The sequence below is a fragment of the Balaenoptera physalus genome (assembly GCF_965194825.1).
Source record: "Balaenoptera physalus genome assembly, contig: HAP1_SCAFFOLD_1270, whole genome shotgun sequence".
Lineage (NCBI taxonomy): Eukaryota > Metazoa > Chordata > Mammalia > Artiodactyla > Balaenopteridae > Balaenoptera > Balaenoptera physalus.
Genome location: NW_028125526.1, coordinates 141,795 through 156,564, shown reverse-complemented (window position 1 = coordinate 156,564; position 14,770 = coordinate 141,795). Strand labels below are relative to the sequence as shown.

At 40.4% G+C, this 14,770-nt stretch overlaps 1 protein-coding gene and 1 long non-coding RNA gene across 16 annotated transcripts in view; one reads left to right on the top strand and one right to left on the bottom strand.

Annotated features, from left to right (window-relative positions):
- LOC309653828 (serine/threonine-protein kinase MRCK alpha-like) overlaps positions 1-14,770 on the bottom strand; it is a 234,913-nt gene that overhangs the window by 78,367 nt on the left and 141,776 nt on the right. For 2 of the 15 annotated variants that reach the window (XR_014259542.1, XR_014259543.1), the window contains exon 3: positions 14,537-14,611. The exons of the other annotated variants lie outside the window; for them this stretch is intronic. The gene's annotated coding sequence lies outside the window, so the exon portion shown is untranslated. The remainder of the gene's footprint in view (positions 1-14,536; positions 14,612-14,770) is intronic. 15 annotated transcript variants of the gene reach the window in all.
- LOC309653829 overlaps positions 1-14,770 on the top strand; it is a 158,316-nt gene that overhangs the window by 11,449 nt on the left and 132,097 nt on the right. The gene's annotated exons all lie outside the window — the stretch shown is intronic.

The following is a 14,770-nucleotide window of genomic DNA, read 5'->3' as shown; positions in this document are numbered from 1 at the left end:
CAAAATTTAAAAATACTACTTTCATCCAAAAATAAAAGGAACCTGCTGAATGGGAGAAAATATTTGCAAATCCTATAGCTGATAAGGTTACTATCCAGTAGTATGTATACACTTGTACACTGTTGGTGGGTATGGAAAATGGTGCACGCAGAAAGGAAAACAGTATGGTCGTTCCTCAAAACATTAAAAATAGAATTACCATATGATCCCATAATTCGAGTTCCTATTAAATACTCAAAAAGAATTGAAATTATGAACTCAAAGAGTTATGCGTTCACCCATGTTCATAGCAGAATTATTCACTATAGGCAAAAGGTGAAAAAACTCAAGGGTCCATTGAGGGATGAAGGGATATACAAAATGTGGCCTATACAAACAACAAATCAATATTCAGTCTTAAAAAGGAAAGGAATTCTGACACATGCTACAACATGGATCAACCTTCAGGCATTACGCTAAGTAAAATAAGCCAGTCACAAGAGGACAAATACTGTATGATCCCACTTATATGAAATACATAGAGTAATCAAATTCACAGAGACAGAAAGTACAATGGTGGTTTCCAAGGGTGAGGGGGCAAGGGAAATGGAGAGTTGTTGTTTCATGAGTACAGACTATTATAGTTTTGCAAGATGAAAAGTTCTGTGGATGGATGATGGTAATAATAGCACAGCAGTGTAAATATATTTCATGCCTCTGGCCTGCACTCTTAAATTGTTAAGATGATAAATTTTATGTTATGTATATTTTACCAGATTTTTTTTAAATAAAGGAAAATTAAGACATTCATATAAAGAAACACTGATGAAGTTCATTACTAGTAGATCTGCTCAATAAGAACTGTTAAAGGAATCCATCAGGCTGAAATGAAACACAACTTGAAACCATATGAAGAATTAAAGAACAATGGTAAAGGTAACTACACTAAGTTTAAAAGGCCAACACATTTGCAGTTAGGGTTTGTAACGCCTCTTTTCAAAATGTGATTTAAAAGACAAATATATAAAATAGTTATTATAAGGCTATTAACGGGCACACAATACATAAGGATGCCATTTGTGACAAGTGCAGTGTAAACGAGGATGCGGGATGTAAATAAGCAGAATTTGTGTTATTATTAAATGAAAATGTTATTACTTCAAATCTGTTTTTTCATAAAACTAAGATGTTTACTTTAACCCCTAGGATAAGCACTAAGAAAACTACCTCACAAATATACAGAAAAGAAATAAGAAGAGAATCAAAATGGTAAACACATCAACCACAAAAGAATGTAATAATGAAGGAACTGAAGAACAAAAAGGATATAAGATATCTAGAAAATAAATAGTGTAGCAGTAGAAGTAAGATCAAAGGGCTCAATATAGGATCAACACAAAGAAGACTACACACAATCACGTTATCATCAACTTGTTAAATGTGAAGTACAAAGAGAGAATATTGAAAGGAACAAGAGAAAAGTGACTGGGCACATATGAAGGAACTCCCAGAAAACAATTTGTGAATTTCTCAGCAGAAACCTTACAGGCCAGGAGAGAGTTGGATGATATCATCAAAGTACTGAAAAAAAAAAAAAAACCTGTGAGCAAAAATGACCATACCTAGCAAAATTATGCTTTAAAAATAAAGGAGAGATAAAGTCAACAAAATCAAAGTGAGTTCATCACTACTAGACCTGCCTTATAAGAAATGCTTAAGGGAGATCACTTTGAAATGAAAACATGTGAACAGAAATGCAAAAGCAAACAAAAGCATAAATTTCAATGGTAAACTCATACACACACACACAAATATAGCATAATAACACTGTAATGGTGCTGTATAAAGTACTTTCACCCTGAGATAAAAGTTAAAATTTGTTAACAATATAAAAAGAAGGAAATTGACTATAAGGACACAAAGTTTGGGTGGGAGTAAAAGAATAGATGTTTAGAACTACAAGGTTTCTATGTAGCCTTCAGCTAACCACAAAGAAAAGGCCTATTATAAATAAACAAAAGATAAAGAGAAAAGGATCAAAGTAAATCACTACAAAAAAATAATCAAACAACAATGAAATAAAGCTACAGAGAAAGAGGACAAAACAGCTGCAAAACACACATAAGGCAATTAACAAAAGAGCAGTAGTATGTCCTTACTGATCGATAATTAGTTTAATATAAATGGATTAATCTTCCCAATCAAAAGGCATAGAGTGGCTGAATGGATACAAAAACAATATCCAACCTTATGCTGTCTACAAGAGACTCATTTTAGATTAAAAGACACATATAGGCTCAAAGTGAAGGGATGGAAAAAGATACTCCATGCAAATGGCAACCAAAACAAAGTGAGAGTTCCTATATGCATAACAGACAAAATAGGCATTAAGTCAAAAATTGTATAGACAAAGAAGGTTTCTATATGATAATAAAAGAGTCAACTCAACAGGAGGATATAACAATTATATATGCATCCAGCATCACAGCACATAAAGCTCTAAAGGAAATATCGAAATTAAATGGAGAAATTGATTGCAGTACACGAATAGTAAGGGACTTCAATAACCCAGTTACAATAATGGATAGAACACCCAGCCGGAAAATCAATCAACAAACATGACTTGAACAGCACTATGGACCATATGGTCCTTACAGACATATACAAAACATTTCATCCAACAGCAGCACATACACATTCATTTCAAGTACACACACACCATTCTCCAGAATAGATAATATGTTAGGCCACAATCAAGTCTTAACATATTTAAAAAGTCTGAAATAGTTTCAAGTATCTTTTCTGATCACAATGGTATGAAACTAGAAATCCCATAAGAGTAACAAAACAGGAATATCTGGACGTCCCTTGTGGCACAGTGTTTAAGAGTCTGCCTGCCAATGCAGGGGACATGGGTTCAATCCCTGGTAAGCAAAGATCTCACATGATGCAGAGCAATGAAGCCCATGCACCACAACTACTGAGCCTGCGCTCTAGGGCCCACGTGCCGCAACTACTGAACCCGAGTGCTGCAACTACTGAAGCCTGCGCGCCTTAAAGCCTGTTCTCCGCAACAAAAAAAGCCACCGCAATCAGAAGCCCGTGCACCACAACAAAGAGTAGCCGCTGCTCACTGCAACTAGAGAAAGCCTGCATGCAGTGACGAAGACCCAACACAGCAAAGAATTAAAAGCAAAATTTTAATAAAGAAAAGAAAACAAGAAAATTTACCAATATGTGGAAACTAAACAATATACTCTTTCCCCCTGTTCCACTTTTATTGAGATATAACTGCCATAGAGCCCTGCATAAGTTTTAGGTGTACAGCATAAAGATATGACTTATGTACATCAAGAAATGATTACCGGGCTTCCCTGGTGGCACAGTGGTTGAGAATCTGCCTGCCAATGCAGGGGACACGGGTTCAAGCCCTGGTCTGGGAAGATTCCATATGCCGCGGAGCAACTAGGCCCGTGAGCCACAATTACTGAGCCTGCGCGTCTGGAGCCTGTGCTCCGCAACAAGAGAGGCTGCGATAATGAGAGGCCCACGCACCTTGATGAAGAGTGGCACCCACTTGCCACAACCAGAGAAAGCCCTCGCACAGAAACGAAGACCCAACACAGCCATAAATAAATAAATAAATAAATAAATAAATAATTAAAATTAAAAGTGTAGAGGAAAAAAAAAAGAAATGATTACCACAGTAAGTTTAGTGAACATCATCTCATATGGCCACAAAATAAAAGAAAAAGAAAAAAATGTTTTCCTTGTGATGAGAACTCTTAGGATTTACTCTCTTAACCTTCATACATAACACACAGCAATGATAATTATATTTATCATGTTGAATAATACAGTCTTGAGCAACCATTGGGTCAAAGAGAAAATCAAAAGGGAATTTTAAAAGAATCTTGACACAAACTAAAGTGAAACACAACACACCAAGATTTATGGGATGCAGCAAAAGCAGTACTACAGGAGAAGTTTGTAGTGATGAATGCATACATTAAAGGAGAAGTAAAACCTCAAGTAAACAATCTCACTTTATGCCTCAAGGAACTAGAAAAAGAAGAAAAAAGTAATCTCAAATTTGGCAGAAGGAAGGAAATAGTAAAGATTAGAGCAGAAATAAATCAAACAGAGAACAGAAAAACAATAGAAAATAGAAACAAAACTAAGTGGTGTTTTTCGGAAAGATAAATTTGAAAGACTCTTGATTACATGAATTAAGAAAAAAATTCAAAAGACAACTCAATAAAATCAGAAATGAAAGAGGAGACAATATAAGTGATGCCTCAGAAATAAAGGAATCATAAGGGTCCATTATCAATTATGCCAACAAATGTGATAATCTAGAAGAAATGGATAAATTCCTACAAACATACAACCTACCAACACTGAATCAAGATAACACAGAAAGTCTGAACAGTCCAATAACAAATAAGGAGATTGAATCAATCATTTAAAAAAAAGCAAAATAGAAAATCCAGGAACAGATGGCGTCCCCGGTGAATTTTGCCAAATATTTGAAGAATTACTACCAATCCTTTTCAAACTCATCCAAAAAATTGGATAGGAGGGAACACTTCCAAACTAATTTTACAAGGCTAGCGTTACCCCGATACCAAAGCCAGACACAGACACTACAAGAAAAGAAAATTACAGCCCATATCTTTGATAGACATGGATGCAAAAATCCTTGACAAAGTATTAGCAAACCAATTTTAACAATAAATTTAAATTATCATACCCCATGCTCAAGTCAGATTTATTCCTGGGATGCAAGGATGGTTCAACATACACAAATCAAACAATGTGATACACCACACTAACAAAATGAAGGAAAAATCATATGATCATCTCAATAGAGGCAGAAAAGGATTTGACAAAATTCAACATTCTCTCATGATAAAAACTCTAAACAAATTAGTTGTAGAAGGAATGTACCTCAACACAATAAAGGCATTTGAAAAAGAAAAGACCACAGCAAACATCTTACTCAACAGTGAAAAACTAAAAGCTGTCCCTCTAATATCAGGAAGAACACAAGAATGTCCACACTTACCACTTCTCTTCAACATAGCACTGGAAGACGGAGGAATTAGGCAAGAAAAAGAAATAAAATGCATCCAAATCAGAAAGGGAGAAGTAAAATTACCTGTTTGCAGATGACATGATCATACATGTAGAAAATCCTAAAGATTCAACAACAACAGCAATAAAAACTGTTAGAGGGGCTTCCCTGGTGGCCCAGTGGCCAATGCAGGGGACACGGGTTCGAGCCCTGGTCTGGGAAGATCACACATGCCATGGAGCAAATGGGACCGTGAGCCACAGCTACTGAGCCTGCATGTCTGGAGCCTGTGCTCCGCAACAAGAGGCCGCGATAGTGAGAGGCCGGCGCACCGTGATGAAGAGTGGCCCCTGCTCGCCGCAACTAGAGAAAGCCCTCGCACAGAAACGAAGACCCAACACACCCAAAAGTAAGTAAGTAAGTAAATAAATAAATAAATAAAAACCAAAAAACTGTTAGAACTCATAAGTGAGTTTAGTAAAGTTTCAGGATATAAAATCAGCATATAGAAGTCATTATACAAATGGAATGACCTACCCAAAAATGGAAATTAAGAAAACAACCCCATTCTTAATTTCATTACAAAGAATAAAATACTTAGGAATAAATTTAGCCAAAGGGGTGAAAGATCTCTACATTGAAAAGTATAAAAAATGGATGAGGAAAATTAAAGATGACACTGGTAATATGGAAAGACATCCCATGTTCATGAACTGGAGGATTTACTATCATTAAAATATCCATACTACCCAAGGTGATCCACAGATTCAATGCAATCCCTATTAAAATCCCAATGGGGGACTTCCCTGGTGGTGCTGTGGTTAAGAATCCGCCTGCCAATGCAGGGGACACGGGTTTGAGCCCTGGTCTGGGAAGATCCCACATGCCGTGGAGCAACTAAGTCCACACGCCACAACTCCTGAAGCCCGCACACCTAGAGATCGTGCTCTGCGATGAGAGAAGCAACTGCAATGAGAAGCCCGTGCACCACAGCACAGTGGCCCCCACTCGCCTCAACCAGAGAAAGCCCACGCTCAGCAACAAAGACCCAATGCAGCCAAAAATAAATTAATTAATTAAATAAATTTATTTTTAAAAATGGGCAAAGGACTTGAACAGACATTTCTCCAAAGGAGGCATATAAATGGCCAACAGATGTATGAAAAGGTGCTCAACATCACTAACTGTCAGAGAAATGCAAGTCAAACCACAATGAGATATCACCTCACACCTATTACAATGGCGATTATCAAAAAGACAAAAGATAACAAGTGTTGATGAGGATGTGGAGAAAAGGGAACCCTCGTGCATTTTTGTTGGGTATGTAAATTGATACAGCCACTAAGGAAAACAGTATTGAAGTTCCTCAAAACATTAAAAATACAACTACCATATGACTCAGCAATCCCACTTCTGGGTATACAGCAAAAGGAAATGAAATCGGTATCGTGAAGAGACATATGCACTTCCATGTTTACTTTTCACAGTAGTCAAGATATTGGATCAACTGAAGTGTCTGTAGATTCATGAATGGATAAATAGAGTGTGGTATATAAACAGGCATATCTCGTTTTATTGTGCTTTGCAGATACTACGTTGTCTACAGATTGAAGGTTTGTGGCAATCCTGCATTGAATAAGTCCATTGGTGCCATTTTCCCAATTAGCATTACTTTAAAATTAAGGTAAGTACATTGGTTTTTTAGACACAATGCTATCGCACATTAACACACTATAATATATTATACACAAGTTTTATATGCACGGCTAAACCAAAAAATTCATGTGGCTTGTTTTGTTGCAATATTTGCTTTATTTTGGTGGTCTGGAACCAAACCTGCAGTATCTCCAAGGTATGCCTGTATACGATGGAATATTATTCAGCCTTTAAAATGAAGGAAATGCTGCTATTTGTGACAACATGGATGAACCTGAAAGAGATTATGCTACGTGAAATAAGCCAGATACAGAAAGACAGCTACAAACACTTCAGGATGCTACTTTTATGTGGCATCTGAAATAGTCATAGATGTGGGGTGCAGAACAGTGGTTGACAGTAGATGAGGGGATGGGAAAATTGGCAGGTATTGATCACGAGGTACAAAGTTTCAGTTATGCAAGGTGAATAATTTCTGGAAATCTAGTGTACAACAATGTGCATACAGTTAACAATGCTGTATTGTGTACTTGTAATTTGCTAAGAGGGTAGATCTGAAGTGTTCTCACCATAAAGAAAGAAAAAAGAAAATGGTAATTATATGAGGTGATGGATATGTGAATTGGCTTGATTGTGGCAATTATTTCAAAAATGTATATGTATATCAAAACATCAAGTTGTATATCTTAAATATATATTTTTATTTCTCTATTATACCTCATTAAAGATGGGAAGAAGAAAGAAATGAGGTAATGATACATACTACAATATGGGTGAACCTTGAAAATTATGCTATGTGAAAGAAGCCAGACATAAATGGTCACATACTGTATAATTTACACTTATATGAAATATCCAAATAGATGTCTCTATAGAGACAGAAAGCAGATTGGTGACTGCCCAGGGGTTAGGTAGAAGAAAGCATGGGTAGGTCTTCCCTTTAAAGCGATAAAAATATTTTTGAACCACATAGAAGTAAGGGTTGCACAACATGGTGACTGTACTAAATGCTATTGAATTGTGCGAGTTAAAACGGTTAATTTTATCTCCGTAAAAAGTAAAACTTCTCCCCAAGTTACGTTTAGTTAATTTACTGTGTCCTGACAAGTTTTAATATGAATCATATCGTTAAGAAGAAACAGCCTCAATTCACACCAAATAAACATTCAGTTTAGCGAGGTATCTGTTTTCTAATGGTTTTTTTAATGTCCTAACTTTAGCATACTACCCCATCCCTATTGTTGTGGTAGAGCAAATGGTATGAACCAGAGGTGGAAACCTAAATCAGACCTTAGAACTCTAACTGAATTTTTGAGACCATGCAACGGCGGGGTTTACGTGTTTTTGCTTCAACATGTTTGTACCTACAATTTCTTATCTTGTTCTACCTGACTTTTTAAAATCTTTAATTCATTTACCTTAAAATATGTAAATGGTTTATAACAAGCAAGTAAATATCTATGTATTGCTAGAAAAGAGATAATTTAATGATGAGCTTTCTTTATTCGTCATATTTTATACTGTTAGAAGAATGAGACTATCAACTGAATTCTGTCCCCCCAAAATTCATATATTCAAGCTCTAACAAAGTGATGGTATTTGGAGATGAGGCCTTTGGCAGGTAATTAGATTAAATGATGTCATGAGGATTAGGCTCTATTAAGTGCCCCTGTAAGAGGAAACCAGAGAGTTTTTTCTGTCTCTCTCCACCATGTGAGGACACAGTGAAAAGACAGTTGTCTGCAAGCCAGGAAGAGAGCCCTCACCAGGCACTGAATTGGCCAGCACCGTGATCTTAGACTCCCAAGCCACCAGAACTGTGAGTTGTTAAAGTCACCAAGCCTATAGTATTATGTTATGGCAGCTTGAGCTATAAGAGTACTAAATGGAAAAGACATGGAGGAACCCTAAACACATATTGCTAAATGAAAGAGGCCAAACTGAAATGGATACATACTGTATGATTTCAGCTATATGACATCCTGGAAAAGGTAGGGCACTTAAACTATTCTGTATGATACTGTAATGGTCAATGCTTGTCATACATTCGTCAAAACCCATAGGATATGCAACAGAGTAAACTGTAATGTAAACTATGGATATTAGTTAATAGGAATGTATGAACTTTGGCTCATCAATTGTAAAAAATGCCCCACACTAATGCAAGACGTTAATAATAGGGGAAACTTTGGTTTGGGGAATAGATGTGAGGGCGTGTATGGGAACTCTATACTCTGCTCAAATTCTCTTTAAACTTAAAACTACTCTAAATATAGTCTACCAATTTATTTAAACAAAATAAATCTAAGTTCCCTCATCATATTGTGAGGTTATTACCATCTTACAGCTTTTCTATTTGACCTACTTCTTTAATGTTCATTTCTATCTTCTTTTACCTTTGTAAAAAATATATCAAATGTTTTGTACTATTTCACCTCCCAGCCTATTATCTTTTTAGTTATATGTCTTTCACAAACTTTCATTGGAAACTACATTAGATATCCTTGACTTATTACACTCTATGCCCATTACTATTTTCACCACCTCCCTAGTAATGCTTGAACCTTGGCTATGACCCATTGTCACCTCTGGACAAATAGTTTCTGCTCTATTTTCTGTCTTCTGTCCTTCTGGGCCACTTCTACCTACCACCATTACCCAAAGAACTGACTTTACAGATTCTATATGCCAGTGTGTAAGACTTGCAGTGTTTTAAGAAGTATCTCAACTTCATGATGATGATTTGGGGTCATTACCAAAGCACTCGGGATCATACACACTATCTTAAGGTAGTTTTATAGGACAACGCACATTGGTATTTTCCTCCTATTAACAGACTAGGAAACTGTGGGTTGATCTGCAGCTATTTTGATTAAGAAAGCAGGATATGAACTCTGCTTCTTTGCTGGGGTACTTGGCACTGCTCCTTCTCTTGCTGGGACATATTTTGCGCCTTTACAGCCTGGCATCTAGGCGTCCTGATCAGACTAATGTTTGGCTTTATTGGATACGTTGACCAGTCTGATTGATATTCTGGTACATACAGGGTACTTGGTCATGGTTGCTCACCTCTGAACCTCAGCTTCATCACCTGCAAAGTGCAACTAATAGCACATCCGCTTTGTGGGGTTTTATGGATTTGGCAAGCGTCATAGTGCCTGGCACGTGCTAGAGACTCAGATGATGCAGTAATTACCCAAATTTGCATTTTCAGTGGATCCTTCCCACCTGGAGAAGGTGACTCACAGCCTTGGGGGAGGAAGAGCAGGACAAACAGCAAGGGCAGCATGGGCCAAGGGAAGGAGGTGAGAACTGACATGCAAGGGGGCCTCATGCTGCTATCACCAGAGGGCCCAGAGTGAGCCAGGATGTGGGGAGAGACTGGTCGGTCAGTAAGACCAGGCCAAGAAGGGCCGTGTGAGGAGGCTTAGCTTTTACCTTGTGGTAGAGGCCATCCAAAGCAGAAAGTGGAAAATGGGTAGGTATAGACTTCTCCCTTAGGAATTGTCCTCGGGGTCTGTTTATCTCCTGGCAGGGTCCGTTCAATGAGTTGGCCCCTCCAGCACATTCTAGACAGGACTGGCCATGTCTGACCCTCTGGAGATACAGCCCTGACCTCCTGGCCACCTCACTGAGGAGAGGGCTCACGGGGGAATCAGCCTCACTCTGCATCTGTCCACCAGTCCTGCACCCTGGACTCCAGGACCACTCACTTGCAAGAGACACATCCAGCTGCCAGAGGAAGTGACATTTCCTGACTCATCTGGCTAAGAATGAGCAGAGTATTGCTGACCATTCCAGGGGAGTAGCTGCCACAGAAGATCAGGATGGGTACAAGCCATAGAAGGTCAGAAGGAACAAAGTCAGTCCACGTGGGAGTTCACATGGGCGCCTCACAGTCACCAACATGCCCTCGAGTTTCCCTTCCAGCCCAACACACACTCCACCTGCCCACAGTCGCCTGTGCCACCATCACACAGCCCCACAGAGCTCCAAACATCCTCAAACACACAAACTCCCTACCTATAAGCAGATGCATGTGTGCCCAGAACCCTCCTGCTCCAATATACATGCACTACAAACCCCAATAAAATCACAGCCACAGTCTTGAATACAAAAGCACACCCCCAACGGCCCCCGATAATCAAACACCTAAATCCTCATATCCCACAAAAATCCACCCAACCCCATATAACCCCCCAATGCAAACACACAAACCCTTCAACAATAGCCAAATACATTCAAACCAAACTCACATACTTCTTAATATAAGACACAACCCCCCAAATCCAAATATAACACATACAGTCCCCCCACAGCTGTGAACATCCACGTATGTACAATGCCTCAGAAGCTGAGACAAACACAAAATACCACCAGAGAGACACAATGTTTCCAACCTTCTCCTAAATACTCCCCCCAGAACACATGATGAACTCACACTCCCAATACAAACATACACCCATCTCCCTCTTGAGATACTATAAACAGCCTCTGTCACATCCCCTGATTATACACACACAGCTAGCAACCCCAATTTACACTGACAACCCCAGTCTCTGCAAATTCCTCCACACCAAAAATACACTCCCTAAACTCTTACCCTACAGGATGAGCATATGTATAACCCCTATACTCTGAATACACACAGATCCAACACACAAAACATTAAAATGCATACCCCTACCTCTTCTCAAATGCCTGCACACACAGCCTCAAAACACCCAGAACCAGCCCCACCACCCAGCCGCACCATGCTACACCAACCGTACACTCATAAAGGCACTCAGGCCCCTCATCTCTCCCCAGATTACACATACACAGTCTCTACACAGCTTTACTATTACCCCAAACCATCCTATACCCCAAACATACATCCATGAGTTCCCCACACAGCCCTAACCCATGACAGAGGCAGCTCTACCAGGGGCATCATGGCACCCTGAGCGGGCAAATGCCGCTGAGGTAAGTGCCTCCTATGTTGCTGCAATTCTTGCTGCTGTTGCAAATCATCCCTTGACCCCACCGAGGCTGACTGGGACACCCTAAATGGGAAGTGGCAGCATATGAGTCAGGGAAGAGGAAAACTCCCTTCCAGGTATTCCCTGTCACCATCCACTGCAGCAAAACATCGGATGACCAGCATGAACAAGAAACAGAGACATGTAACGATACCATGATAGAAATGCAAATTTTTCTAGAAAAAATTTCTCCAAGGGAAGGGGGAGAACTGTGTTCCCCCTAATTATAAAGCCATGCTGTTACAATTCAAAGAAACGTCAGATACAGTACAACAGGCATTAGACTGCATCCATGTTGTAGCTAGATATGAGAAAGATAATTTTTCTGAAGCCCCAAATCTCACTTGCCAGTAAAGGCACATGGGCCCCGCTGCCCCATCAGCCAGGAACCCAACAGAGGACCCTTAAGGGATATAGGGACTTCTGGGACCATTATTGGTCTCCACCAAGGGGTGGTACTTCACACAGCTCCATCCTTCATGGGATGACTAACAGACCTCCCTGTATTGGCAGCTCTGGAGATCGGGGTCCCTCATGACGTAACCCTGGGACAGCCCAAGCACAAGGTAGAAATTTTTGCTCAGGCGTTACAGACTCTTCAGCAGACTGGAGTGATGGGCAGCTGTCACCTCTCTGAATCCTGTACCCTGACCTCTGCCAAGGCCTCTGCCTTAGGGACCTGGCAGATCCCTGGAGCGTGGCCCTCCTCTGGGACAACTGCCCATATACTTCTCTAATTATCCTTGGGACACACATAAACAACTTTTCTTATGGCTCTCATTGACAACTGGAGCTCAAATTACAGTGCTTCCTGGGAAACCCTTCAATTATAAGCAAGGGCCACACGTTAGATTACAACGCATAATAGTCAGGGGAGTAGAAAGCTTTCAACTTCCATTGAATGTCACTACTGAAACAATCTTTATTAAAAATCGTTTAGTGGTGGTAGCCCCTTTGGCCCTACCCTTTCCCGTTACAGCTATGGATGCCTTGATGTACCGCAACGCCATTTGGAACAAACCCAAATCCCTGGTCTTCCTGGTGGAAGCTGAATATTGGGAGCCCATAAGACTGCCACCTAAGACAGCAAATATCCCCCAATAACATGTATGACAGGGGGCTGTGGGATAGCAGCCCAAAATTCAAAATTTATGACAAGAAGAAGTCATTAAACACACCATTTCTCCTTTTCAATTCCCCCATTTGGCTGCTATTAAAGCCTGCTATTAATGAGTGGTGCCTTATAAGCAACTACTGAAATATCAATGCTGATCCCCACTATTAAGGCTCCCATTTCCAACGCTGTCCAGTTAATTAAGGATATCCAAAGGGCTCCAGGGAATTACTTTGCTGTGACAATCTAGCTATTATGTTCTATTCAGTACCAGTTATTGAGGAGTCCCAGCTGCAGTCTACTTTCACTGCAGAAGGCACCCAGTATGTTTTAACCTGTCTGCCTACTGGCTATCTTAACAGCCCAGCTATTGCCCACAGTCTTTGCTGGCAAGACCTGGTGTCCCCTTGCACCGTCTGGCACTATACTGATGTTCTAATCCAGAGCCCCTCAGGAGATTGGTGCACGAGGCCCTAACATGGTTGGTGACCCATCTATAACATACAGGTGGCCTACTGCCCCACAGAAAATTCAAGGGCTCTCCACAACTATTACATTTCTGGGCATTAACTGATCCTCTAAAAGCCAGGAAATTCCTCTTGCAGCTAAACCTCAGCTGTTAACTATTCAGCCCCCCAACACACTATAGCAAGCCCAACTCGTCTTACTTAGGTCTCTTCACACTTCGGAGGCAACAAATACCACACTTGTCCATCATTCGTAGTCCCATTTATGCAGCCACGTACAAACCCTCCATATTTTACTGGCGAAGAGCTAAACAATAAGCTTTATAGCAGGCACAAAGGTCAATTAGTCAAGCCCTCCCACTGGTTCCCCCTGGCTGCTCCTTCTGGGCTGAGAATGGACTATGTGTCCCTTCGGACTAACACAGCTCCTCCTAGCTGCCTGTGGGCTTCTGGACCAGACGGCTGCTCTCTACACCACTACACCCCCTCAGAACCGATTTGGGAACTGGTTCGTTGGTTTTGGTCTTGGTTTGGTGTGCACTGATGCCAGAGTTTGCTTGCGTCTTTTGCGTCTTGGTGTACACAATGGGAAATACTCCATCTACCCTGAAGGAGAGCCCTTTGGGGCCTATATTAGATAAATGGGTGAAACATAGCCCTGAGCCTATGACTAAGAAACACATGATATACTATTGTAATAGGGTGCGGACCCAAAATATAGGATCAGAAGGGCGGTAGCCCCTGAATGGCTCACTCAACTTGTATAGGATCTTGCAGTTACAAGTGTTTTGCAAAACAGCAAGCTGCACCGGCAGTTGTTCCAACTGCCCACCCTCCCCCCATGCCGCCATCATATTCACCACCTCCTGTTTCCCCTACCCACGGGGATCAAAAAGAAGTTTCTGTGTTAACCCCCAGAGCACAGGAGCCTGATTTAGTATCACCATCTAAGACTCCACAGGCCACCCAGTTTGGACCGGGAGCCACTTCCACAGCAGGGCAATTTCCCTTGTGCTGACAACCTATAAGAGGCCAGGCGACGCCCTTGGACTTGAGGCGCCCGATTCCAATTTCCCCACAGGAGCCCCAGGGAACTTTGACAGTGGGGAACGAGTTGATTGACTCTCCAATAGATACCACTCTCCAAACCCTCCCTGTTTATGTTAAGAGGCTTGTAAATATTAAACAAAGGGGAAACAAAGTCATCCTAGGAAAAACTTGCCTGTATCTTTGAGATGCAAACGTCCTTTCTGGTCTTCTCCGGAACCCTCATCTCTGCCATCTTTTTAAAATGCATCTTTTAAAAAGAGGGTAAAGTAATTTAGAAATTGACTTACCAAGGATAAATAAAAAACCTAAGTGTCTTTTCTGTAAAAATTCAGCCATCTAGACAAGTGAGTTTGATTTTTTCCATCTGTCAGAAACCTAATTTGAATCCAACCTCTTTTTGTAAACT